The following is a 23939-nucleotide window of genomic DNA, read 5'->3' as shown; positions in this document are numbered from 1 at the left end:
GGCACTCCACTCCACCAGGAAGCCTCCTGCCAAAGGCACTCAGCTCTCTCGCTCCATGGGTCAACTCCAGCACCGTCTCACACTTCTGGTTCTGTTGCTTCCTTTTCTCTGATGCTGCTTCTCACCATCTACGCCATCACCAGTGTCTAACAGCTCTCTGCGTTTTCTTCTGAATCTTCACCAGAATTGTATGATGTCCATAATTCTACCAACAGCCTCTTCAAGGCAATCTAGGCATTACTATTAGGCACTTTAAAACTCTTCCAGCCTCTATCCATTCACAGTTTTAAAACTGCTTCTACATTTTAGGTATCTACTAGAGCAGCACCCCACTCCTTGTACCAAATTCTGTCTTAGATATAGAGGGCTGCTATAACAGAAATACCACAGGTGGATGGCTTTAACAAAGAGAAATTTATTCTCTCACGGTCTAGGAGGTTAGAAGTCTGAATTCAGGGTGCTAGCTCCAGGGGATGGTTCTCTCTCTCTGGTGGCTCTGGGGGAAGGTCCTTGTCATCAATCTTCCCCAGTTAAGGAGTTTCTCAGCACTGGGACCCTGGGTCCAAATGATGTGCTATTCTCCTGGCTCTTGTTTCTTGATAGTATGAGGTCCCCTTGTCTCTCTGCTCGATTTTCTCTTTTATATCTAAAAACAGATTGGCTCAAGACACAATCTAATCTTGTAGACAGAGTCCTGCCTCATTAACATAACTGCCTTTTATCCCACCTCATTAACGTCATACCCATTGCCATCGAGTTGATTTTGACTCATAGTGACCCTATAGGACAGAGTAGAACTGCCCCATAGGGTTTCCAAGGAGCACCTGGTGGATTTGAACTGCTGACCTTTTGGTTAGCAGCTGTAGCTCTTAACCACTATGCCACCAGGGTTTCCCATTAACATCATAGAGATAGGATTTACAACATATCAGAAAATCACATCGATGACAAAATGGTGGACAGTCACACAATACTGTGAATCATGGCTTAGCCAAATTGGTACACATATTTTTGGGGGATACAATTCAATCCATGATAAAATGCCTATACAGAAAAGAAAGGAATGAGTAACTACAGAGCAGGGCAGCACGCCATCATTGTCAAAAGCATGGCATGCACATGAGTTAGGCCTATTTGTGAAAGGAAGAGATCCCTTAAGGCTGTGTGGACCAGATTCCTTATAGATGAGGTTCGATTTGAGCTTGGTGTAAATGTTTAGCAAGAGTTTTAATATGTAAAGAAAAAGAAACCAGTTCCTCTCGATCTGATTCTGATTCATGGCGACTCCATGTGTATCACAGTAGAACTGTAGGGTTTTCGCGTTACCCATTAGCACCAAAGAGAGAAAATTCCAGCCAGAGAAGAAAACTATAAAGATAAAGAAAGGATAAGGCATGTAGGAGAATGAGTGGAGTTAGTAAGCAGGTTTGTTTTAGGTGTAATGTTGTGCTCTAGAGTTGATTTTGATTTATATTGTTGTTGTTATTGTTGTTGTGTGTCATCCAGAGCATTCTGACTCACAGCAACCCTATACGACAGAGTAGAACTGCCCCATACAGATTCCTAGGTAGTAATCTTTAAGGGAGCGGATTGCCAGGTTTTTTCTCCCATGGAGCCACTGGTGGGTTCGATCCGCCCTCCTTTTGGTGTAATTGAAAAAAAAAAAAAAAGAAACATTTCCATCAAGTTGATTCCAACTCATAGCAACCTATAGGACAGAGTAAGAACTGCCCAATAGGGTTTCCAAGGAGCAGCTGGTGGATTTGAACTGCCGACCTTTTCGTTGGCAGCTGTAGCTCTTAATGATGCCAGATTATGGGTTTCATAATTTCAGCTGCTATTGGCTCATTGTTGATGTTAAACTCCTTACTAGTTATTTCCTCTATTAGAAATGGCCTTCTTCACTAGAATATAAGCTTTTTGAGAGCAAGGGCTGTGTTTTATAACTCTCTGTGCCACAGCACTTATTAGAGTTAATTGCAAATAGTTTTTGCTCCATGTTTGACTTTCTCAGAAAGAAGCATGAGTGGAGGAAAAGATTAGAGTTTATTCATCTGTGTAATGACCCCTTGGCAAAACCATTCTTTCAGATAGACCGCTTCTGTAATTCCTAGTTCATAGGTATTTGGAATGGCCTTGGGGTCCCGCTTATATTAACGCCTTTTCTCTCAAATTTCCCATTGATGCTACAAACTCATCATAAACTTGCAATACGTTTCTATTTCGCCTAAGGTAGTTGGTGACAGTCTTTGCTTATTAAAAAAAAAAAAAGTGATCCAGTGCATGACCTTAGTATGTATGTATGAGATAATTTGCAATGTATGGTTCTCCTATGAAGACCTGGACTTATCATCACAGTGATATTTTCTCTCCAATAGAAAAACCATCAGCATGTACAATTTTAAAGAATAAAATGGGATTAAAAAACCAATGCCTTATTCATATATAATGAAATCTGCACATGTGCAGGTATATACAGATAAAGTTAAGAAAAAGGCTTATTGCTTTCTTTTTTTAATGTTTATTGTTGTTGAGACTATACATAGCAAAACATGCACCAATTCAACCATTCCTGTAGGTACAGTTCAGTGACATTGATTACATTCTTCTGGTTGTGCAACCATTTTCACCCTTCTTTTCTGAGTTGTTCCTCCCCCATTAACATAAACTCACTGCTCCCTAAGGGTCCTATTTAATCTTTGGAGTTGCTGTTGTCACTTTGATTCCATTTAGATAGTTTTTAAAAGAGTATAATGCTCAAGGCAGATATTTTTACTAGTTAAGCTAAACCATTATTTGGTTTTAAGAAGACTTTAGGGGATATTTTGGTTTAAGGTATAAAAATTATCTCAGGGCAATAGTTTAAGGGGTTCATCCAACCTCCATGGCTTCAGGAAGTCTGGAGTCCATGAGAATTTGAATTCTGTTCTGCCTTTCCTCCCTTTGGATCAGGATTCTTCAATGGAATCTTTGATCAAAATGCTCAGTAATGGTAGCCAGGCACCATCCAGTTCTTCTGGTCTCAAGGCAAAGGAGGCAGTTGTTCAAGGAGGCAATTAGCCATACATTCCATATCCTCATCCTATTTCTGACTCTCCTTCTTCTTCTGTTGCTCTAGGTGAATAGAGATCAATTATTGTGCCTTGGATAGCTGCTTGCAAGTTTTTGAGACCCCAGTGAACAAGGAGGTAGAACAGAAGCGCTAAACAAGTTATTAGGTCAGTTAACTGAGATGTCCCATGAAACCAAGACCCTAAACCTCCAAACCAAGGAACCAAGTCCCATGAGGTTTTTGGTTGTACTAAGCAGCCCCAGCAGCTAGCCCCCTCCCCCCACTTTTTTTTGGTCGTTATTGTAAATATATCTATCACACAACTTATTTTTCTTATGTTCTTTCACACAATTTACATCTTCTTATCACCAAAAGAGATACTTTTCAACATAGAGTATAATTGGTACTATTGCTTTATTGGATTCAGAGTGTGAGCTTATTTTCAGATCAGTGAACAAATAAGTATATAACTTTGATTAACAATAACAATGGTTATGCAAGTAATTCTCTTTGCTTGGAATGAAAATTTTACCATTTTCTAAATATGCACCATGGTTCATAGAGATGTTCGTTTGTAACTGTCATCACTATGTTTACCCTTGAATTGTTGCTATAACGTGTAAAATGCATGCTGCATTATTAATTGATAAGAGCAACATCATTAAGAGCCATGTAATTAACTAGTTTCCATTAGTATTTGAAATATATCTTTCCTGAATATTCCTTCAAAGAAAAGTGAAATAAATGGGAGTGATAATAGCATAAATATTCAAAGAATGGGTAGGAATAAGCTGAATTATATATTGTACAAATAATATATGTCAAGCAGTCTTCAAGATATCTTGCACATTATTTAATCTTCAGATCAACCCTAAGCAAAGGCAGAAAGTCTTTGGCAGATCCTGTTTTACAGCAAAGTCATACCTTGAGCTATTATTTAATAATTTCATAAAAATGTATCTAGATTGTTGTTTCTGCTCTGATTTTATTTTGTTAGGGATATAATGATACATAATGTCGTAACTCTTGATATCACTGTTAGTGTTTATGTGATATAAAATAAAAATTTGTCCACTTTACTATAAGCAAACAGTTCATCTCCATGGCCTCTTCCAGATATAAAACTCTGTTTTTTGTGAATGGTCATTTGGAACATCTTCTAAATAGAGACTGTGTGAAGAAAGTGTTCTGCCAATAATAACCGCAATTCGTTGAAGCGCTCGTATGTGGATTAATTATATAGACTTAATGTCCAGAAGGAAGTAATTACTTATTTTGGAAAATGGAAATTGGATTGCAAGAGGCTATACACACAGGTACAACACTTAATCCTTCATCTTCTGGCATAAATAGGGAGTGAAAGATAATTTTAAAATTATTTTGCTATTTTTAAAAACTTTCTATTTGGAAATAATTTTAGATTTAGGAAAGACAGCAAAGATAGTGCAGAGAATTCCTGTATCTTTTCCACCCAACTTCCCCTAATGTTATCATCCTGTATATCTATCACATATTTATCAAAACTAAGAAATTAGCACGCATACAAAATTACTGTAAACTAGAGACTTTTTTTTTTTTCAGTTTTCACAGGTATTTCCACTAATGTCCTTTTTCTGTTCCAGGATCCAATCTAGGATGCCATGCTGCATTTAGTCATCATGTCTCCTTATTTTTTTCCAGTCTTGACAGTTTCTCAGTTTTCCCTTGTTTCTCATGACCTTGACCCTTGCAAAGAGTACTGATCAGGTAATTTTTACCTCAAGAGTACTGATCAATAATGTACCTCAGTGTGAGTATGTCTGACGTTTTCTTATGATTAGACTGAGATTATGGATCTTTGGGAAGAATGACACAGAAGTGAATGAAGTGTTGTCTCACAAAATCTTATTAGGGGGATACATAAACCCAAACCAAACATTTTGTTGCTGAATCAATTCCAACTCATGGTGACCCCATGTGTTACAGAGTAGAACTGCTCCATAGGTTTTTCTTGGCTGTAATATTCACAGAAGTGGATTGCTAGGCTTTACTTCTGTGGTGCTGCTGGGTGGGTTCTAACCACCAATCTTCAGGTTAGTAGATGAGAGTAAACCTTTCGCACCACCCAGGGACCTCAAAGGGTATATACCTTGATCAACTGGTTAAGGCGGTGTTTTCGGGTTTCTCCAGTGTATAATCACTGCTCTTCCCTTTCCACACTCTGTTCTTTGGAAGAAAGTCATTGAGTCTAGATCACTGGAGACACTTCCAGCAAATATGACAAATTGATTTGTGTTAAATGATTCTAAGAATATGTAATCATGAGATCACCATGTATTAAGCTGAAATTTTCTATTTGTGACTGCTATGTAGTCCTGGTGGCTAATGGTTAAAAACTTGGCTGCTAACCAAAAGATCAGTAGCTCGAATTCACCGGCCACTCCTTGGAAGCCCTATGGGGCAGTTCTATTCTGTCCTATAGGGTTGCTATAAGTCGGAATTGACTGGAAGGCAACAGGTATATAGTAGTTTTAGATAGTTTCCCTAAAAGGGAATGATCCAATGGAAAAGTTTCTATATCTCTGTGTATCAACAGGAAAAAAGTTAAGAATCTGTAGTTTCCTCCTCGTATCTCTGCTTTCTAAACAGTGATAATAAGAATAGCAAGAAGTTAGAAGTCTTGGAGGCGCCTCGCCCATTGGCGGAGACGCTTGAGCCTTGAGGGCGGAGCGGCTTAGCCCCACCGTCCGGCTCCGTGTCAGTCAGTCGAGGAGCTGCGCCCGGAACCGCCTCGCTGGCGGCGCGGAGCGGGGCGCGGGAACCCGGCTGAGCCGGCGGTCGGAGAGAGGACCCGTCACAGAGACAACGGAGGCGGAAGCAACCCGATCCCGGAAGCGGCGGCTGTGGCGGGAGGAGCCGGAGCCGCCTGGGATGTTCAGTCATGAAAGGAGTGCGCACAGAGCAGATTCAGATGACAGTGTCCTGCTACCTCAAACGCAGTACGTGGATTCAGCAGGTCCCCTGAAACAAGGATTGCAACTGTCACAGACTGCTGAAGAAATGGCAGCTAATCTCACAGTCCAATCAGAATCTGGTCGTGCCAACATAGTGTCTGCAGCACCTTGCCAGGCAGAGCCCCAGCAATACACAGTTTGGACGACTACAGAATTCTCTCACTGATTCTGATTCCCAGCACAGCCACGAAGTGATGCCTCTCCTTTATCCTCTCTTTGTCTACCTCCATCTCAACCTGGTCCAGAACAGTCCGAAGAGAACAGTGGAAAGTTTTTTACGGCCGCTTCCATGGAATGTTTTTACAGAACGCTAGCCAGAAGGATGTCACTGAGCAGCTACAGACCACTCAAACCATCCAGGACATCCTAAGTTCAAACTTCGAGCATTCCTAGATAACAAGTATGTGGTCCGTCTCCAAGAAGACAGCTGCAACTACCTTATCTGCTACCTCTAAAGTGACAATACTGCCCTGTGCAAAGTCCTCTCCTTACATATTCATCTTGATGTGCAGCCTGCCAAGAGAACAGACTACCATCTCTACGCCAGTGGTAGCTCCTCACGTAGTGAGAGCAGCAGCTTAGAGCCCAGTGACATGCCCACCCCTATTCTGCAGAAGGAGGCTGCCCTGGAGGTCTTGCAGGAGAGCATTAAGCAAGTCAAGGATGGGCCTCCTTCACTTACCGCCATCTGTTTCTATGTCTTCTATAACACAGAGCAGCTGCTGAACACTGCAGAAATTTCCTCAGATAGCAAGCTGCTTGCTGCTGGGTTTGACAACTCCTGTGTAAAACTTTGGAGTTTCTGATCCAAGAAGTTAAAGTCAGAACCCCACCCAGTAGACGTGTCCCGCATCCACTTGGCTTGTGATATATTCTCGAGGAAGAGGATGATGAGGATGATAGTGCAGGCACAGAAGTGAAGATACTGAGAGGACATTGTGGGCCTGTGTACAGAACAAGGTTCCTGTCAATTCAGGGTTGTTCTCTTGTTCTGAAGACATGTCCATTAGATACTGGGACCTTGGAAGTTTCACCAACACTGTGTTGTACCAAGGACATACCTACCCTGTGTGGGACCTGGACATTAGCCCCTATAGTCTGTACTTCGCCAGTGGCTCCTACGACCGCACTGCAAGGCTGTGGTTGTTTGACCAGACTCACCCACTGAGAATATATGCAGGGCACCTGGCAGATGTGGACTGTGTCAGATTCCACCCTAATTCTAACTACTTAGCCACCGGCTTAACCGATAAGATTGTCCGGCTGTGGGGTGCTCAGCAGGGGAACTCCGTGAGGCTCTTCATGGTCCGCCGAGGGCCTGTGCTTTCTCTTTCATTTTCTCCCAACGATAAGTACTTGGCATCCGCTGGTGAGGATCAGAGTTTGAAACTGTGGGAGTTGGCGTCTGGAACCCTTTACAAAGATTTGAGAGGCCACACAGACAACATCACTAGCCTTACGTTCAGCCTAGACAGCAGCCTGATTGCCTGGGGCTCCATGGACAACTCCCTGTGCACTGGGACATCAGGAACACTTACTGCAGTGCTCCTGATGGCTCCTCCAGTGAATTCATGGGCGTATACACCGGGCAGATGAGTAATGTGCTGAATTTACAGTTTATGGCCTGTAACCTTCTTTTAGTGAGGGGGACTACACAAGAAAATCAGGAACATTAATTTTGAATTTTTGTGTTAATGGATTGGGGCAGTGGTGAAAGGCCTCAGGATTGCAAATCTTACTACAAACTGAGATTAAATCACTGACTGACTGTGAAAACACTTCTCTACTCTTTCTTTTCTCCCATTGGTGTACATCCTTAGTATCCACACCTTCATCTTGCCCCCCCAAATATCGAAGGACTAAGGTGGGGGGAGAAAGGCGATGATAAATGCACACGACAGCAAGAACTAAGATGCTTCTTAGATACAAAGACCTCACTGTGACCTTGTGCAAGTATCTTGGTGTCTCTGCCGCATGTTTCCTGTCTGCAAAACTCAGATAATACTTACCTCACTGGGGTGCTAGATTTGATGACAGGATGATTGCAAAGCACTTTCAAGATATGTAGTGCTACAGATGTTAAGTATTATCAATCACTTTGGTTTAGGGGAAGTCCTTATTGGTTTAGGAATGCAGGGGAGGAAAGAGGAAAGGGGAGGGGGATAATCCCAGCAAAAAGTCTTTCCTTTTCCGTAACTACAAAGAAACAGGATTTTTAAAATTATTGCTATTATTGTTATTATTATTGAGAAGAGGAAATCTAGCACTGGCAGAGGGTACTTTCTCTGCTTTTATCTTTCAGGTTTGACTCCTGGCACTGGCTGTGATACTTGGAATTTTGAGGTTCAGGGAAATTAGAGAATTTGGTAGCACAGTGTATTGGGAGAAGGGGAAAATTTATGGGTGACAAATTGATCACCCTGGCTGACTTGTTTCTAGAAGTGGGTGGGTGGACTTAATGGAGAAAGTTGTGGGATCTTGCAGTGATAGTGGGAAAGGCAGATTCTTTTCACGGCTGCACTTCTATCAGTAATTATCTCCCCTGAAAAGAATGATTGTGGTAAAGAAATGAAAATAATTTGAAATTATAAGTCACAAGATAGAATTAGAAAATACTGAATTTTAAATGACTGTTTATTCAGAAGTGTGGCTTTTCCACACCTCTTTGCCCCTGAGAGCGCCCTGCTCCCACCTTCTACACTGCAGTACCAGTCATGAACACTTTGTGAAGCAAATTGTGAGAACACACTCACACAAGAAACTGCTCTGAGGACAGAGCAAGCCTAATTTGTGGAAAAAGGATTAAATATTTCTGTTTTCTGATAAGAGTTATTTTGTATTTTGTTTTCTAATAAAACGTATTTAGTTTCCAGAAAAAAAACCCAAAAAACAAACAAACGAAGTTAGAAGTCTTGAATAGAAGGTCAAAAGTATGGAGATACATAGAATCTGATTTTTGCGGTAAGTAAACCATTTCCAGGATGTCAGTTGCTTTTGAAATTTGAATCAATTCTTAAAGAATGTGAGAATACATTTAGTTTCAGAAGCAGTACTTTACTCCCATGCCCTTAAATTATTGTTTGATGCAACTTCTAAAAGTGTCTAATTTGCTTTCAAGTAGCAGCTTGCTCACTGAAAGAATGAGTTCTATTTCAAATATATTTATGTTGCATTAGACCAGCATTTCCCAAATTACGGGTTACTTTCACTTGATGTATCATAGGAAAGTCTCTCAGTAAAATGAAAACATTGCCATATATTTATATATTCATTCATTCATTGATATTTTCATTTATGTATTTTTGGATAAGTATAAATAAATACAAAGGGGAATGGGGAATCTTTGTATTAGTATAGTATAAATTATTGAGAAATCTCTTAAAAGTATTTTTTATTTGCCTCTTTCACTCCCATCAGATGGGCCCCCCATACACACACATACACACAAATTTTCCATTTCTATAACAGGTTTTGGTCAGTATTATAACCATACTTGACGTTAGCTTTGAAATAACCTTCACCAACTTGAATCAATCACTCACAAGTTTATTGATTGTTCTTTCAGAATAACTCTTTAATTTATCTTTCCTTATGTTCTTATTGATCTTACTTTATTTCAGGCCCTCCTACCTGAACCATGGAAATAACTTCCTTTCTAATATCTTTCCCTGCATCTCTCCTTTCCTATCATTTACTTGATAGCCTATCACATGAATATTCCCAAACATTGTATGGAATATATAAATTTATTTTAAGAATTACTTAATGGTTTTCCTCTATTTACAAAGTATTATCTCAAATATAATATTGTTCAACTCCCATTTAGCTATATAAATTGTAGTAGATGTTTATAACCTGCTTACCTCATAGTCTACCGCTCTTCCTTTGAAAAATACATTTTCCTGTCTTCCTCTGGGAAATGCCCTTTCCCCTATTCTAACCAAGTTGATTATAGTAGAACTGTTTCTTTCTATTACAGGAATTCTGTATCCTTGGTTTTATTGATTGATCTAGGCTTTAGCACCTGACCTGATGTAGGTCAATCTTAATTCTTCATCACTATGTCTGTAGTTAATTGGTCAAGGGATAGACATTTGCCGCACACCAAGACAATTAAAATCTTTCACCAGTTTTGTACTTGTAACCAAAGAAAGAAAATCTTAATCCCTTTCCAGTGACTAACTTGGATATATGAGGAGTGAACATTGATGCTGCTTATGCTTCTTACCACATAGATTAAGACAATGTGAGAGAATGAAACCAAGAGAGTGAAGCAGAGGTTCAAAACAGAGAGGTGATAGCATTGAAACGCCTTGTCTTTCCTGAGGACAGTCGATCCTTCACTCTTCCCGCAGTGACATGTGTTTACCAACTCAGGTCCTTGGTTGCAAACAATAAAACCAACTCTAGATAACTTAATCAGGCTAGAAAATGGGAGAATATAAAGAGAAACTTGACCAAACCACCAAAATATCCGACGAAGATGCTTGTGTCTGTACCACTAGGCACTGGAAGCTACCTCTAACACCATCACCACTTATATGTCGATACTGTTGCCACTGGAATGAATTCTCAACTGTATATTTCTTTACCTCACTTACTCTAGGTTAAAAGTCCCAGGTGGGAGTGTGTGATTATCCAAAATAGGACACGTATGTACGCAGACTGGTTACCAAGAATTGAAGGGAGCAAATGTTTTGTCTTTGATTTCTGATGTCAGAGGTGAATTCAGCCTCCCAACAAGAGTCACATAGTGGCAGATTCTCAAATATTAAAAGCCAAATCAGAGGCTAGTCAGACAAAAAAAAAGTCCAATACTCAGAATTATTTAATTAATTTTCCTTTCTGCCTAACCTAGTTTCAGGAATTCCTATTGAACAAATAAATAAATTAGACCAATACATTAATCATATATTATTCAATAAATAGCTAACATTTATCTTGACACCTTAGTATATACCAGGTACCTCCAATTCATTATTTCATTTAATTACCACAGTAATTTTGTGAAGTGTTATTCTTCCCAGTTTTACAGATGAAGAAACTGAAGTTTAGTGATGTTAAATAACTTGTCATAGACTACACTTGTCCTAAACTTCACTATGAAAGCAGTGATTAAAATTCCAGTTCTTAATTTTACATGAGATTGCTTCACTCTATTCTTTTCCGCAAATCCCTTAAAATTCTTATTATTTCTGTCGCTAAGTAACCTCCCAGTTACTCCCACTTAATCATTGAATAATGTGGCTCCTGGTTCACTACATCCCTCTCCAGCTGTATTCTTTACATCATTCATTGTGTCTTGAGCAGCCAGATGGATTAGCTTCTTGCCTCTTTTGCCTTCTTACCTTCTGAGTATTAACAACATTTTACAGCATCTTACATTCCTCACCCACCCAATTCCTAGTTAAATCTTGGAACTTGTCATCACCAGTAACTATAATGACTTTAAAATTCAAATCTAAGCATTCTATCCTCTTTTCTGCTGTCTCAGTTTAACATCCCTAATGAAACAAATGGGCACATTATTGAGACCATGAGTCAAATGATTCTACTCTTCCACCCTCTGTCAACCCAGTCCCCCACCTACCTACTCACATATTGACTTCCACTGTATCTGAAACAAGTCCATGATCCCTCATCAAAATCATTAACTGACCTATTCTGAACTCTACTGACCACTTCTGCTCTAGAAAAATTCTAGCTGTCTTTGAACCACACTATTTGTTCTCTCTGTGAACGTACCTAAAGAACTGACCATTTCTGGGGAAAATCACGTTGTGGACATTTTCACTGTAATTGCTATAGAAATCAAATCTTTAAACTCACCTGTATCAGTGTTCATTTTTTTCTGTCTTCTTTTATTAAATTTGAAGAAAAATACATTTTATCAAATCCCAATCCAATAAATTCTGGTCTGGATTAAAAAAAAAAAAAAAAAAAACTATGAATTTCAAAAGTTTTTAAAATGTTAATTATGCTGTGTCTACCTTGAATTACCCATTTCTTCCTCAATACTTGTTAATTCCCGTAAGCAAATATATGTACTTAGCATCCCCTTCTTAAAAAGAGTTTCCATGATATCACTACCTCTTTTAAATAGCATTCCATTTTTAATCTTCTTATTGACAGCAAATGTTCTTAACCAGGTAATAGAATTTTCCTTCCTACCTTTTAGCCATTAGTTAATATTCTGTAATCTGGCTCTTGTCCCTTTCAATGCATTGACACTATCTGGAAAAGATCATTAGTACTGTTCAACAGTCATATGTCTTGCTACATAACTAGGTGCTCTTGATTAGTTTACTTGCTGTCTGATTTCTCTTATCTGACCTGTAAACACTGGATTGTCTGAGGGTTTAATTCTGGACCCATTCCTCTTTTGTTTATACTTCTTTGGCATGGTGAACTCACCCAGTCCCAAATCTATAAATAGCATCCTTCTGCTCATGACCACAACCCCATATTTGTATTTCCAACTTTGTATTTCAGGCTCATGTATCTTGACTGATATCTATATTTACACGTCAAATAGGCATTTCAAAATTAACATTGTTGAAACAGAAATCTTGATTTTTCCCTAAATTTGCCCCTTCCTTGGTTTCTTTTCTTATGTAAATGTCACCTCCATCCACTCGAAAACTCAAGCCAGAAACTGAAGAATTTTTAATTCTGCACTTTGCATCATTTCGACCTCTAATCCATTAGCAAATCTTTATTCTACCGTCAAAATATGTCTGTCTTCTCTTTCTTGACTGCCACTTTCCTGATACAAGCTCTATCATTCCCCCCATCTTAGGCCGGGGTCTCTAGAGAAGCAAAACCAGTGAAGTGTCAATGAATATACATATATAGAGAGAGAGACAATGAAAGACAGAAATTTATCTGAAGGAAATGGCTCATGTGGTTGTAGAGGTTGGAAAGTCCCAAGTCTGTGGCTGGAGGCTGGAGGCTTCTCCCAGCTACTTGACTGCAGGGGCTGGCAAACCCAAGATCCAGACTGCAGAGGCTGAAGAATCCTAAAATCTTCAGGCAAGCTGCTAGCATAAGTTCCAGGAACTGAAAGTCAGATGGACAGGAGCCAGCTGCATGATCCAGAGTGAGCAAAAGCCAGAGAGCCTTGCCAGGAAGTCTACCTATATTATATACAGGCCACACCTCCAAGGAAACTCCTTTTCAACTGATCGGCTACTCACAGAAGTTCCCACCATGGAGGTGATCACATATAAGATCTCATCATGGAGGGGATTATGTCATTATACCACTGCCAAACTACATCATAACTGCCAAACCACTGACAATCATGGCCCGACCAAGCTGACAAGCAACCTTAACGACCACACCACCTGATCATTGCAAATCCTCTTAAATGATAGTCCTGCTTTCATTATTTCTACACTATCATCTATTTCACAATAGCAAATAAAGTAAATTTTTATACACCTAAATCAAATAAAGTTATTATACTACTGAAAACCCTTCAGTGGCTCTAAGGATGGAACTTGAATTGAGTACCACTACCCACAGAATCTTTGCATGGTCTGGCTCTTGTTTAGCTATACCACATCATTTCATACCACCACCTCCTTTGCTATTCTCTGTCTTGGACACACAGCCTCCATCTTTCTACCAAGCTCTCTCCTTCCTCAGTGATTTTTTTCTTGCTACTCTTCCTTCTTGGATTCCACTTCCACCACTCTTTGGAATTGCTGCCTCATTCTTGTCATTCAATAATAATTTTAGAAGTATACTTCTAAAATTTATATAAAGAAATTAAAAACTATGTAAGAACAATATTTGTGGACTCAATTAGTAAGGCTCTGGTATTTAGACTAGGAGTAGATTACAGACAAATAAAGGCATCCGTACAAAATTTCCCCAACTCTTTAAAAGTTACTAATGTGATACTCTGTCCACAGTATATACTTAATATTGTTGTTAGGTGCTGTCAAGTCAATTCTGATTCATATCAACCCTACCTATAACAGAACAAAACACTGCCCAATCCTGTACCATCCTCATAATCGTTGCTGTGTTTGAGCCCATTGTTGTAGCCACTGTGTCAGTCCATCCAGTTGAGGGTCTTTCTCTTTTTTGCTGAACCTCTATTTTACAAAGCATGATGTCCTTCTCCAGGGACTGGTCCCTCCTCATAACATGTCCAAAGTATGTAAGACAAAGTCTCACCATCCTTGCTTCTAAGGCGGATTCTGGTTGTACCTTCCAAGACAGATTTGTTCATTCTTCTGGCAGTCTATGGTATATTTAACGTTCCTTGTCAATATCGTAATTCAAAGGCATCAATTCTTCTTCAGTCTTCCTTATTCATTGCCAAGATTCGGCATGCATATGAGGTGATTGAAAACACCATGGCCTGGGTCAGCTGCACCTTAGTCCTTAAAGTAACGTCTTTGCTTTTCAACACTTTAAAGAAGTCTTTTGCAGCAGATTTGCCCAATGCAATGTGTCCTTTGATTTCTTGACTACTGCTTCCATGAGCATTGACTGTGGATCCAAGTAAAATGAAATCCTTGACAACTTTAATTTTTTCTCCATTTATCATGATGTTGCTTATTGGTCTAGTTGTGAGGATTTTTGTTTTCTTTATGTTGAAGTGTAATCCACACTGAAAGCCATGGTGTTTGATCTTCATCAGTAAGTGCTTCAAGTCCTCTTCACTTTCAGCAAGCAAAGTTGTGTCATTTGCATTTCGCACGTTGTTAACGAGTCTTCCTCCAATCCTAATGTATATAGTCCAGGTTCTCGGATTATTTGCTCAGCATACAGGTTGAATAAGTATGGTGAAAAGATACAACCCTGACACACACATTTCCTGACTTTAAACTACTCAGCATCCCATTGTTCTGTTTGAATGACTGCCTCTTGGTCCATGTACAGGTTCCTCAGGAGCACAAGTAAGTGTTCTGGAATTCCCATTCTTCACAATGTTATCCATCATTTGTTATGATCCACACAGTCGAATGCCTTTGCATGGTCAATAAAACACAGGTAAACATGTTTCTGGTATTCCCTGCCTTTGGCCAAGATCCATCTGACATCAGCAATGATATTCCTGGTTCCACGTCTTCTTCTGAACCTGACTTGAATTTCTGGCAGTTCTCTGTGGGTATGCTGATCTTCAGCAAAAATATACTTAATACAAATTGCTAAATACTTCAATGGACAAAGAGCTAGACAAGGAGAACAAAGAATAACTACAAATATTGACATCAATACAGATTCTATTTGTTTAGTCTTTGTTGAACCCATTTAAAATTTAGTTAGGCTGAACCTAAAGTGAAGGAGATGTTTTGCAGTATTCCATTGTAATATGTACCATAGTTTGTCCATTCATCTGTTGATGGGCGCCTACGTTGTTTCCATCTTTTCGCTAATGTGAATAATGTTGCAATGAACATGAGTGTGCATATGTCTGTTCAAGAGGTCGGGAATAGGAGAGTGCTGACATGTCCTGAGTTTCAACCAATGTCACAAAACAATATGTGTATTAATTGTTTCATGGGAAACTAATTTGCTCTGTAAACTTTCATCTAAAACACAATAAAAGATAAATAAACAAAGGGAAAGAGAGTAGTGGGGAGTCAAACTGGAAATGAGGGTCATAAATAATTTGCAGATGTTCTTGAATATCATGTCAAAGAGTTTTTAGCAGATAGTGGGAAGTCTTAATATTTTCCAGCGGAGATGTTTTCCAAGGTTTAAAAACATTAATTTTATTTTCTGTAGTATGTTGAGAGAGAAGTTTGAGGTAGAGGGGCACAACTTCTATTAAACACTTTTCTTTATAAAAATATAGTTTCTAGTAGATGGCTGCATACATAGTAAGTAGAGAAAATATCCAGAATGGGGGTGAGGTTTTGCTGGTGACTTAAAAAAGTAGTAATCTGTGATAAGTTGTAGCTAAAGCAAAAGGTGACTTCTCTGAAATTTAAGCTTTGATCCAACATCAAGACAAGGTTGAAGAAGTTAAGTTATTGAATGCTTTTATATTTTCTATACAATCAGGGTCCCAACAGGAAACATAAGCACACTCACAGTGGGAAAATTGAAGAATGTTTTGTTTACAGTCAGACTTATTACAAAGGTGTGCATCGGTTGTAGTGGAACTTGAAGAGATAGCAAAGTAATCTGGGGCAAAATTTCTACCACCAGCAGCAGTGAAGGAACCAGCATAAGGGATTTTACCACCTCTAGGCTTGACAAAGAGAAGATTAACCATAAGAAGAGAGAGTGGTGCCACTGATGATGGAGTACAGTGAATAAAGGTGAAAGTGGAAGAACCTGAGGTAGGCAGAGGCCAGATAACATAAGGCTGTGTTTTGACTGTTTCAATGTTTTTATCTGTTCTTGTCATTTTTAGTTATTAGGCATCATATTGCATCATAACAAGTTTGTTAAAATGCATACAAACCATCATTTTTTTCTATAAAAATATAAAGAACCTTTATGATTTTGCTTTAGAAATTACTTTGTTATGAGCAACTAGTTTAATTTATAATTAGTCATTTTTTTAAATCAGAAATTATCCTGTAAACATGGGAATTCCTATAAAACTGAGAAAAATCTCAAAATTGCTTTCAGGTTTAATAGAATTTTGTGATTATTAAATTTAACACAATAAATTTGACATGTTTTTCACATTTAATTAGGCATTCCTTAATTTCTATTTTGTAGTTGTCTTTTTGTATTTTTGAAAGGAACCTTTTTCTCTCCAAGATTTAATAGGAATCGACTTGACAACAAACAGTTTGGTTTTTTGGTTTAGATTCTTTAACACAGCGCTGGTGGCATAGTGGTTAAGAACTTGGCTGCTAACCTAAAAAAGATCAGCAGTTTGAATCCACCAGCCGCTCCTTGGAAACTGTATGAGGTAATTCTACTTTGTCCTGTAGGGTCTCTATGAGTCAAACTCCACGGCAATGAGTTTGGTTTGGTTTTTGGTTTTGTTTGGTTAGTACTGATGGATAAGATGCTGGATTTTTAAGTTATACTAAGAAGTTTAGATTTTATTTTATTTTAATAGGAAGTCATTGGAGGGTTTTAAGGAGAAAAGTAATATATTGTGATTGGTACCTTAATGAAAAACACTTTGGCACCTGGGAGGATAATGGATTTGGGGTGAGGATGAAAAGTACAAGAATAGAAGCAGGAAGCCAGGTAGGAAGACCAATAATCTAAGCAAGAGATAATGTAGGCTTGGATTATACTGTTAGAAAAGATCATGGAAAAAGGTGGACAGATTTGGGCTATTTATGGAAATATCCTCAATAGCTACCTCCTGTTGAGCAGGTGAGAAAAAGAAGAATATACTGATTCTCCCTAGGTTTTCATTTTGACTAACTGATTGGATTTAAGAGCCATTTAAAGAGTGGAGGAAATAAAAAGGAAACACATTATCCAAAACCAAACCCAACCAATCCATTGCTGTCTAGTCAAGTATCATAGCAAGCCTATAAGACAGAGAAGAACTGCCCCATAGGGCTTCCGAGGCTGTAAATATTTATGGAAGCAGATTACCACATCTTTCTCCCGCTGAGGGGCTGGTGGTTTCAAACTGCCAATCGTTCAGTTAGCAGCTGAGCACTTAACCACTATGCCACCAGGGCTCCTTGGAAACACTTTACGGAGGGATTCTAACGTTCTCTTTTGGCCATGTTATGCCCGTGATGCCTATTTGACATCCATGTGAAGGCAGTTGCATTTAAGAGCTTCAAGTTCAGGGGATAAACCATGGCTAGAAAGTAAAAAAATGTGCATAAAAGTCAACAGTTATTAATTTGAAGCAAAATATCTGCCTCAGACTAATATCTCAATATGCATTTTGAGTTTGGCCTTAGATGTTTTATTTCTGATGTCCTTTGGAATGGCTTTTTTTGCTCCCATTTTGTAAATGACTACAATATAGCTGACCCCTCTACTGCCTGGGGCTGCCTCCTAGACTGACCACATATAAACAGTGATTTTATAGTCTTCTCAGTGCCCTAACTTGTCCTGATTTTTATTTCTGCTTTGTAAAATTTTGAAAAGTTAGAGTTTCTTTTGGTGTGGTGCCCATTGCTTTATATCTTGAGGAGCTCTGATGTCGAGGTGGTTAAGCGCTCGGTTCTCACCCACCAGCCACTCCCTGGGAGAAAGATATGATAGTCTTCTTCCATAATGATTACAACCTTTGAAACCTTATGGAGCAGTTCTACTCTGACTTTAAGGTCTCTATGAGTTGGAATTGACTGTATGGCAGTGGATTTGGTTTGGCTTTTGGGTTTATATCTTAAAAGTGTTAGATTTTCTTGTGTGTGTGGTTTATTTTCCATGTTCTTTATGACATTTTGCAAAAAGGTCAAATTTAGAACTCCTATGCATATTAGTAAGTTCTTGAAGGTGATCCCAGTTGCCGTCGGGTCCATTCTGACTCATAGCGACCCTATGGGACAGAGTAGAACTGTCCCATAGAGTTTCCAAGGAGTGGCTGGTGAATTCCAACTGCTGACCTTTTGGTTAACAGCCTAGCTCTTAACCACTGGTGCCACCAGGGCTCCTTGAAGGTAATAATGGGGTTCAAATCAAGGTTTTCAGCCCATTTAAGTATTCCTCAAGATTTAACTCAGTTTATAATTCTATATGTTTTCTGTTGCCAGTGCTTGATTTTTGTGCATGTGCATAGGAAAACTATCCTATGCATGCTCCTTTATATTGCAGCCAGAAGATCTTCCAGCTACCCTATTTAAAGTTGACAAAATAGTATTCTTAGAATTTACTTTGATCATTTCTTTTAGAGATATCAAATTTAAATAGAAAAACACAAATTTCTCCTTGAGTTTCACAAGTAATTTTCAAACTATATTTGTAGAACCTCTTGAAATTCTCAAGTATATATTTTAGAAAGTAGACTTTAAAATAATAGCTGATGCTACAAAAGAGAGAATGAAATATATACAGGTATTTCCTAGGAGTTATTATTAGTATTTTCAAAATCACTTAATAGTGTCTCCATTATACATAAATTTATTTTACCTGAAAAAAAAAAAAAAACCCGTAATACATGTGTTGCTTTGGGGAAAATGTCCTCTAAAATATATCATAACAATTTTCATGCTGTTATTAGGAAATTATTGTTCATACATTTTTCCTTTTGTTTAGGAATGAGACACTGAGATAAATACAAACACATTTTCCAGTACAACCATGTACTTCATTGTTATTTTTTATCATTACTGTCTCTACAGCTTCCTCTTTCCATTCACTCTGTTTAAATCCTTTTTATTCCTCCCACTACTCTACTATAAACTGCTCCTCACGACTCCTCATGATTCGAGCACAATTTCTTAAGGAATTATATAACACACATTACATAATCTTATTTGTAACATTTTTATTTATCCTGTACAGTGCTATTCCTAATTCTTTTACTTACTTTGTCTGCATGTGAAACAGAACAAATACGTGATTAGCAATATGTCACTGACAATACTACTAAACATGTGTGTATTGTTTGTAACTCCTTTTGTTTGTTGATGATTTTTAATCTCTCACCCAAGTATACTTATTCTCCTCATTTCAACTCTGAAGTGATTCAACTTATTTTACCATCTGTTATTTTGTAACTGTCCCTCCAAATTGCCATATGCAAAACATTAGGGAAAAATGATCTTAAAATCTTCATTCTGAAAATTTGGTTTCTAGGGCATTGTGATTATTAAATAATTCACAGTTTTTTTTAATAGCATTTCATCCAACTTCATGCTTACAGGTATGGCAGGATGGCACTAAACTGAGTTTCGTTAGACTGAGCAAAGAAACAGAAATTTGTTAGCATAATAAATCATCAGCATTATGTCATGAGAGGCAGCTGAAATTAGTGAACCCCCCACCAAAAAAAAAAAAAAAAATAACACAAGCCCATTGCTGTCCAGTAGATTCGGACTCATAGCGACCCTGTAGGATGGAATAGAACTGCCCCGTAGTGTTTCCAATGAGCAGCTGTTGAATTGGAACCGCCAACCTTTTGGTTAGCAGCGTAGCTCTTAACCACCTTGCCACCAGGGCTCCGAAATTAGTGAAGGAAAGGTGTTCTTTTTTTTGTCTTGTATTTGTCTCTGACGATTCTGAAGGACGTTATTTAGCTTTCATATTAGGAAGCTGATAACTCCTTTCCAGGATGGACCATGGCAGGAAAATGGACTCTGGAGGAACTGAAGCTAAGTTGCAACACTAAGCTATATCTAGGACAATGGGAAGAATACTGAGGGTAGGAGGAGATATGGGAGTTATACCAGGATATAGAAAAAGAAAACAGGATACCGGAAAAATTGGGAAAAATTCAAATACTTGTTTGAGGTGAACTCCGAATGACCTGATAAATGACTTTATCAGATCATACCCATTCCTGGTCTGCTAATGATACACCTCGCTTTCTGACAAGGAACTCTACTTACATGCTTCTCCAGGCTTCAAAAGCATAACTAAGGTCCTACATGAAGAGTGGGGAAATTTTTAACTGTGGTCCTATGTCTGCTTATATCAAAATAAATCATTAGCTTAAACCAGGAAAGCACCACTGTGATGTTAAAACTGGTGCAGAGAAATGCATGTGAACCTCACATGAGCAGTAATGGTGGAGAGAGATGAGATAAAGACTAATATTGTAACAGCGTCAGAGCCCCTGTGCAAGTTTAAAGTCCAAGAATGAATAGTTCAATAAGAAAGCCAGAGTTATACTCTAATGCCAGTTTTTTTGCCGATCACCATATCAAATTTCTTTACAGTAGTTATCAGGGAAGAGACCATAAAGAGTGGTTCACAAACTGCAGACACTAAATTTTTATAGGAATTTATATTGCTTCAGAAAAAGAGTAAAGATATAAACAGAGAGAGTGGGGGGACTCAGGTAGACCAGCACATTGGGTCTCTGGATTGAAAAACTGACAAGTTATAGAAAAGGCAGTGAAGTCTCTGTTGGCTGTTACAAGGTATATAAAACTACCATATTTTTGGATAGTTTTGGGTGAGGAGTGGTGGTATGAAAATTGTGCCAGGAAAGAAAATTTTGAACTATGGATTGAATACACTGTGGAAATGCCATAATAATGAACCGGCTCAAATAAGATTCATAGTTTGGAAGAATCTTCCTCCAGGTAGTGCTTAGAGGGAAAGCAGAATGCGTATCTGTGTCTGCAAGTGACTAGCCGGTGGCTTTGGAAAAGTCTTTAGGAGGGTAAAATGTAACAAAAAGAGTATGCTAGACCTATGATCACCCAGCAAAGAGAGAATGAAGAGTACTATATTTTTAATAGTCCATTTTTCTTTTTACGTGAGAGAGTGTAGCACTGGAATAAGATGAAGAGAGAAGATAAATCTCAGAGGCAAAATACTGAATGAAAAAAAGCCAGATATAAAAGAATATATACTGGCAGTATCTCAAGAGTGTGAAAAGCTTGCTTGTCACTCATGCGTATTTTTCAGCTCAGAGCATAGAGAAAGAGGAGCATAAATACTAAAATTTGACTCTCTTTCTGTCCTCTAATCTCCAGGGTCACCCGTTTGTTACACCCAACAGGAACCTAGCTGGAAAAGATACCCAAGTGATGCAGTTCATAGAAGTCAGCCTTCCAGGTATCAAGTAGAGGAAAAGAATGGAACTGGATACACAAAAAAATAACCATCAAGGTGAACTGGACAACTACTGAAATACCCCCTTACTAAGGCACTTGGCACACTACTTATTACAAATGAATACATTGGTGTTTCTTGATATGCTTACTTGGCATGATTGCTACATCAGCAGGACTGAATTGAGCAAATGCTTTCATAATTCCAACACATAGCTGAGAGTCAACATAACTCTGAGATTGGCTGCAAGTCCAAATCTGTCACATGCTTTGAAGTCTTTAAGTGATGGTAGTTATGATTCTTTGTACCTTTTTGTTACGTTCAGGATGGCTTTTGTACCCGTTATTTCAGCACAGTTATTCCTCCTTAGCTACCACTCTTTCAAACATATCTTTCTAAATGAAAACGTGACTGCTGACCTGCCAACAGCTGGAAATGTGTATTTAATTGTTCTTCCAAGAGAGAAAATATGTTGCACCCATCCCATTGGGACCACTGGCTTGCTTTCCTGTGATGGCTGACTGCACGTAATGGTGCAATTTGTGTTGGTATAACAGCTTTGTTGTTGATGTTGATTTTTTTTATGCAAAGCTAATTGTTTCATAAAATTAGATCTGTAACCTTTTGACATTAACTATTTTCTCAGCAGCTGAGGATCAACCTGTACCCTTTTACTTAAATGGTGAGAATTTAGTGTGATTCTCACTCATTAAATGAAAGATTTAATTAAAAGTAACTTCTAAGAGGTAAGCTGTCTTGACTTCTTCTGCTTTAATTTTAATTTAGAAAGAAATTGACTATTTTATTTATACTAAATATGCAGGTACTATCTTTGCACTTTACATTTATAATCACATTTTCTATTTTACGCATATGAATATATACGTTTCTTGTTTCCAAGGCTTTATTCTTCTAAGAGCAGCAAAATATAACAACTGTATCTTTAAATACTAATTTTTTATAAAGAGGAATTTAAGATGTTATAGCTTTTATCTGGTATATATTTATACTCTGTAACTAAGTTACAGGAACCATTAGAAATCTTCAGAATTGTTTTGAATATCAATAAGTTAATCATAATTCTTCTTGACATCAAAATATGTTATTTCACTTTTTCATTAACAAACACACAATTAAACTTGTAGCTTAACATTTCATTTTCAAAAGTACATGTGATTGTAAACACTATCCAAAGACAAAGCCTCCAAGGTTGCAAAACGGAAGTATATTTATACTTACTCACTGTTATTCATGAACACAAAACTTTACTGAATAGCTCTATATCGAAATAGATTGATAAATGGTGAATTTATCAAACTTTTGGAAAAGAAAATATTTGAAATACCACAATAAAAACAACAATATAAATAATAAATTGTTTCAACACTGCTTTTGAAAAGTTAAGCACGTGACTCCATAACTCTTCTTTGAGGTGCTAACAATTTCTTTTAATGTGGTTCCTTGCCTTGAGTTTTCACCTGACAGAACATTCAGATCCGATCACCAGTAGCACAGCTACCTTTGGGAACTATCTGTACTTCAAGTGGTCTACCTTGCCATGTGTTACTTACTGCTGGTGGAGTCACAGTCCAGGGCCATGGCTTTCATGTTCATGCTGTATGGATTTGCTTCATGAGCCAGTTATGTTTAATTAAATGAGACCTAAATTATGAAACAATAGTTAAGAAATATCACCACTTACAGGTTCTCTGAATATTTATAGCAGTGCTACTCCTAAGGGAGCAACAGTTGAGTGGGCCTACATGGTCTGATAATATTGTGGGGTAGATATGACCAGTATGAAAGAGTTCTCTCCGTTAGTTTGCAGAACTCTTGATCACACAGATAATTATATTTGTGATGTGCCTGTCATGACTGGTGCAGCATATGGCACATTGTTGTTCTTAAAAAAATGTCTGCTCAGCTGTACATAATCTGGGATACTAGCAAACGTAGAGGATATATGAAAATAAATGTCAAGTAGTTAGAATAATAGCCTCAAAAAATATAAATGTTTCTTTAAAGACAATGCCATTTTCTGTTAATAGATCTTCACTTAAATAAAACAAAGAGAACAATATGATTACGTGTAGAAATTTATAGATTAGGAAATGAAGCTCACACACAAATCACAAATATAAATGTAATATTTATGAACAGTTTATCATGTTTTAATTACGGTTTCTACTTAATTTGTTATGTGTTTTTAATGCTTCTTGATTCCTTGTTTTTAAAATAAATATATTAGTTTTCCCCTTCCTTCTTTT

At 38.0% G+C, this 23939-nt stretch overlaps 1 pseudogene; it reads left to right on the top strand.

Moving 5' to 3' along the window:
• The first annotated feature begins 5972 nt into the window (after nt 1–5972).
• Nucleotides 5973–7721, top strand: LOC101356732 (TAF5-like RNA polymerase II p300/CBP-associated factor-associated factor 65 kDa subunit 5L pseudogene; annotated as a pseudogene).
• The last annotated feature ends 16218 nt before the right edge of the window (nt 7722–23939 follow it).

This window comes from Trichechus manatus, unplaced genomic scaffold, assembly GCF_000243295.1.
Source record: "Trichechus manatus latirostris isolate Lorelei unplaced genomic scaffold, TriManLat1.0 scaffold00083, whole genome shotgun sequence".
In the NCBI taxonomy this organism is placed as follows: Eukaryota; Metazoa; Chordata; class Mammalia; order Sirenia; family Trichechidae; genus Trichechus; species Trichechus manatus.
This window is presented reverse-complemented; position numbering and strand designations above follow the sequence as displayed.